We start from the raw sequence: 6000 nt of genomic DNA on the forward strand, positions 1-6000 counted from the left end.
CTCAGCAACTTGTGAACAGTCTCATTCTCACCATGGGATCTGGCCCCTCCATTCCTGCAGATTCACCACTAGGGTGCTTACTCAGTAATCTAAAACTCCTCCACCTCACTCCAGACCTCAAACCTTTTAAGCTTATTTGCTACTGTAATGAGATCTGGTCACAATATTCCTTGGACAATCCGTGCAAATGACCTCCCAGTGGCTCTTTAGATCATAAATTCTCCATGACTCATACAACTTCTGTGAGTGCATGGGCAAATGGAAAGAGATCCCATATATACAGGCTTTCTCCTACCTCTGAACCAAGCCTGCTCTCTGTCTCCCTTGCAATCCTAAACATCTTTTCCTCGCTCTAAAAAACTTCACCCCACCACCCATCAATTCCCACCACATTCTCTGACTTTCACTCTGCTGATGAACTTCCACCCTACTGATCTCAAACCCCTACAGCTCCCCCTCAACTACTACTTCCTCTTCCACCCCAACCTCCTTCTCTGCAAGATCAAATTCCCAACCCTCCAGCTCCCCTAGTGCCATTGCAGGAGCCACACTCCTCCTCCACAACCAGTTCCCCTTCCCTCACCCAGTCCTGCACCAAGCCCTCCAGTCACTTTCTCTAGAACCCAGATCCTAGTCCCACTATGGGAAGTAGCTGGTACAGAGGGCATCGTCCAGGTCCATGTCCCTTTCTCTCTCTCTCACCTACCTCAAACTGAGAAAAGATTAGGCTCTTTTGACCCCAACCCAGCTACTTACATAAAAGAGTTCCAGTACCTAACTCAGTCATATGATCTTACCTTTCATGATATTCACATGATCCTATCTGACACACTTTTGCCTGAGGAGCATAGGTGAGTCTGGGAACAAGCTAGAACTCATGCCAATGAGGTTCACCAAACTACTCCAGCTCATCCAATTGGTGCTGAGGTGGTTCCTGACTGAAACCCTAATGGGGCTATAATTCAGCAGGGGGAGTCACCAGTTGAAATCAATTCATCACCTTCCTTGTGGTGGTTCTAATGAAGTCAGCCAATAAAGCCATTAACTATGAAAAACTCCAAGAGGTTATTCAGGATAAAAATGAGAATCCCTCTATGTTCCTAGACCACCTCACCAAAGCTCCCTTACAATATACAAACCTAGACCCTGAGACCCCAGATGGGAGACAATTATTAATGACCTACTTCTTCACCCAGAGTTTCCCCAACATTAGGGCTAAACTTAAATGTCTAGAGAAGGAACCCTTAACTCCTCAGGCAGAAGTCCTGGCAGTGGCCCTCAAAGTATATAATGGAAGAGATGAAAAGGCCCATAAACAAAAATATCAAATGCTGGCTAAGGCCTTTCAACCTACCCCAACTACTGGTGCTTGGGTATCTCTTACTTCCTAAGAAGCAGCCAGGAGGACCTCCTGGTCCATGATTCAAATGTGGTCAAAAGGGTCATTGGGCTAGACCCTGCCCAAATCCCTGGAAGCCCCCCAGTCTATACCCTAAGTGCCATCAGGAGGGACACTGGGCTGTTGACTGTCCTCACACACTGAGAGGTGCCAGGCCATTCAGCTCTAACACTCCACAGATAGACCTTCTGGGTCTGGCAACTGATGATTGATGGGGCCCAGGACTCCTCCACCAGACCACTAACATCACTGTACAGGAGCCCAGGGTAACCAGTGTGGTAGCGGGTAGGCCCATCTCTTTCCTTTTGGACACCGGGGCCACCTACTCAGTCCTAAAGGAGTTTTGGGGACCTACCTCCCTTTCACAGTCCTCTATAGTCAGGGTAGAGGGCATACCCTATCAGCCTTTACAAACTCCCATGCTTCACTGCCTCTTTAAGGGCATTGCTCTCTCCCATTTCTTTTTAGTTATTGCCTGTTGTCCAGTTCCCCTTGTAGGAAGGGACCTATTGTCTAAGCTAGGGGCCTCCATCACCTTTACTCTTAGCCCATGCCTCAACCCTGACTCACCTTCGATCCCTTTCCTACTTGCTCTCCAAACCATTCCAGACCCACCTCCCTCCTCTTTTCCCTTACCCTTTGTCAAGTTAACCCCATAGTCTGGGATACCTCTACCTCCTCCATCACCACCTGCCCATCCATAACCATCAAACACAAAGACTCTGCCTACTTCCCCTCACAATCTCAATACCCCTTCTATGAAAGAACCTTTTGAGAACAGCCAATTCCCCTTATAACACCCTGATACTGGCTATCAAAAAACCTAATGGCTCTTATAGGCTAGTTCAAGATTTAAGAATTATCAGTGCAGCTGTTATTACAATCCATCCAGTAGTCCCTAGCCCCTATACTTTATTGTCCACCATTCCTGTTTCCACCACTCACTTTTCTGTCCTTGACCTCAAAAATGCATTCTTCACAATTCTCCTCCATCCCAATGGGATCACTTACACCTTGAACTCCACAGACTTACAAATCGTCCAGAAATCTACTCTACAACACAAACAGGACCTCCTTACAGCTGCATAAGGTGGCATATGTGCCCTACTCCAAGAACAATGCTGCTTCTACACCAACAAATCTGGTCTCGTCCAGAATGGTGCAAAACACCTCCATGAACAAGCCTCCAAACTCCTAGAAAACTCCCCTAACTATCCATTCCCTTACCCCTTCAATTGGCTTCTGCCCCTCCTAGCCCCTATTACCTTTATTATTCTTCTTCTCCTTTTCCTTCCCTGATTCATTAACCTATTCCAAAAATTCATTCACAATCAAATTTTGATAATTTATAACCATACTGTCAACCAGTTACTCCTCCAGGGCTATAAAGGCCTTCTCACGAAGAAAGGAAACCAGCTAGATAACATCATGGATCATCTCAGGATGCCCACCCTTCCCCAACTCTACAGCAATGGCCTCACTAACTTCCAGGAGGAAGTAGCTAGAGAATCAGATTCTAAGCCCAGTTCCCCAGAGACCCAATTAAGAAAAGAAAAAGATGGGAATGAAGGCAAATTCTGGCTCACAAAGACCCCCACCCATTAAGATACAATCACCAATGACCAGATGGTCACCCACCCCTTAAGATCCAATCACCAATGCAAAACACATTCTACCCCTACTCCGTAAAAACATGCTTCCTCACCCACGAGCTGCTGCTCCCTCTCTCTGGGGGCAGCCATTTTCTCTTTCAGATAATAAAATCTCTTGCATGGGCCCATGTCTCCTGAGTCATTCTGGGGTAAGGAGGGTCATGGAGATATACCTTTTCACCCAGCTGTATCTACAGCAACATTTAATAACTGGCACACAGCAACAAGTGAATAAATAACATTTGCAAGAATAAATTACTGAAGAAATACAGCAGTCACCATTTTGGGGGCATTATCAAATGAATACTAATAGCTCACTTCACAACAGACTCTGTAGAAGAGAGCTTTTGATTGTCTGTTTGTTTTTACCAGGCTAAAACTTGAAAGCTGAAATCATTCTCTAAAATTGGAAATTGTAAGGCTGGAGGCACCGGAGGGAGGGGTGAGCACGTAAGATGAGCTCAACCCTCACCAAATAAGTAAAGGAGACTGCAAAGCCCCCAACCCTGGCTTGGCAAGGGAAAGAGACCAACAGATTCCAGCCTGATGACTTGCCAAAATCCCTGGCTGCTGCCCCCTCCCAACCTGGAAAAGGAGTAGTAACTTTCTAGTCCTTTGTCTACTGTAAAGGCCAATGACATGTGCCTTAGGCCAGCCAATCCTCGTGCCACTGTAGACCTATGCTCTCCCTCCCCCTAACGTCTTTATAAACTCACTGCCTGCCCTGCTGGGCATGGGTTCTCCTGCCTGTGACTAACCAGACTGGCAAACATTGCCCTGGATTGTGCCCTATTAAACTTTTGGCTCCTTTGTTGCCTTCTCACCTGGTCATTTTGGCTCGATTTTACCTTACATCTGGTGCTGAAACCTGGGAAGGAGATAAGGTGTGGGGCGGCTGGCCACCGGTAGCTCCCACCCCTTCTTCCCTGATCTGGGGCCTCCGCCTACTCTCAACACCTCAGACAGCGATTCAGTGAGTCCCTCCTTTCCTCCGGTCTGTTTTCCCAGTCCTGTCTCAACCTGGTTCAGTTAACTTTGAAATCATAGCTACATCCAGGTTCTCCATGCATTAAGCCTGTCCTGGTCCCGAGACAGAGGAGACGTTCTCATCCAGGCTCCCAGATCTCTGGAGAAGAGTAGGATACTTCCCTGTCTCCTCCTAATCTGAGCGAGTTTGGGATGCTGGGTTTGCCAGTTTAGGGGCTCCAGGAAACAGATAACAGACATGGGGGGCCAGTCCTCTAAACTGGAGGCTCAGACCCCTCTGTGGTATCTCATATCCAATCTGGTGACCCGAGATATAGTGGAGGAGATGTGTAAATGGAAACTGGTCCAACTCTGTTCTCAGACTTGGCCCCAGTATCCTCTGGACAATCAATCTCACTGGCCCCTGGAGGGAACTTTTGATTTTCACCTTCTCACCACCCTAACTAATTTCTGTCACGGTACCAGGAAGTAGTCTGAAGGCCCGTATGTCCAGGCCTTTTGGACATTGCGCTCCCACCCTGACCTTTATGTTAGGTGTTCAATGACCCAGGTTCTCCTGGCCCGATCTCCAGTTAAGGTTTGTCATCCTTTAAGTCTGCCCAGTCCTTCCTCCTTTTCATATCCACCAGAGGACCTCAGTTGCCTGCCTCCGTCAGCCCACATTCACCTCCCCCTCTCACCACAGCCATCTTTAGGTCCTTTGTTCTCACATGATCACTGCCATCTTTAGGTCCTTTGTCCTCACACACGTCGCCGCCATATTGAGGTCCTTCGTTCTCAGCCACACCGTCTTCCTGCTCCTCTCCTCTTCCGGTGTCCGTGCCACACCCTCCCCCTCTCCTTCCATCTTCACTGCCCTCTTTCCCCACCAGAACAGGCTCCTCCTGCACACCGGTTCCAGAAGCCATGGACAAGACTCCTCCCAGCGCAGATCTGTCTCCTTTCTCTCCTGACCCTACAACCCTCCCCACACCCACCATTCCCAGTTTGTATCCTCCTCTTCCAGCATCACTGCCATCTTGTCCCTCACTTCCTGTTCCCACCCTGCCATCATCTTATGTGCCTGTGCTGCCCTTAGCACCCAGTTGGTGTAGCCATCTGGTCACTAGTTCCAAGGCCCAGTGGCCGCCCCAAACAAAGGCCCAACTAGTAGCCCCTCTCTGAGAGGTTGCAGGGGCAGAAATGGTTGTCCAGGTTCACACCCCTTTTTCCGGAGGAGACTTATCCCAGATTGAAAAATGCCTGAGCTCTTTTTCCTCTAACCCCACAGTTTATACCAAAGAGTTTGACTACCTAACTCGGGCCTATGAACTTACCTGGCATGATATACATGTTATCCTAACCTCCACTCTTAACTCTGAAGAATATGACCATGTTACCTCCGCTGCCTGACATTGTAAAAATGAGGCCCATAACATGGATCAGGCCAAACCAATTGGGATGGAGGTGGTTCCTCTCACAAACCCCCAATGGGACTATAATACCCAAGATGGGGGAACTGAGTGGGACTAAATGCTCTGGTATTTATAGGCAGGTATGAATAAGATGGCTCAAAAGGCCATTAATTATGATAAGCTGAGAAAGATTACTCAGAGACCTGGTGAGAACCCAGCCTGTTTTCTTAACCAGCTCACCGAGTCTCTCTCTATACATACCCACCTTGACCCCAACTCATCATTGGAGTCCACGGTGTTGGCTACTCATTTTATTACCCAGTCAGCCCCAGACATAAGACATAAGTTAAAAAAAGCAGAGGGGCCCCAGACTCCACTCCATGACCTGGTAACCATGTCCTTTAAAGTCTTTAATACCCATGATGAAGAACATGAGAGGAGGATAGCATCCTGGACCCGAGCCTTCACGGCGGTCCTACAACTGGCAGAACAGGGGTCTCATCACACCAAAGACTGGTCAGGAGCTAGTGAGCCTCCAGGATCTTGCTTCTGGTGTGGTCAGGAAGGC

This window comes from Manis javanica, chromosome 7 (assembly GCF_040802235.1).
Source record: "Manis javanica isolate MJ-LG chromosome 7, MJ_LKY, whole genome shotgun sequence".
Taxonomy (NCBI): domain Eukaryota; kingdom Metazoa; phylum Chordata; class Mammalia; order Pholidota; family Manidae; genus Manis; species Manis javanica.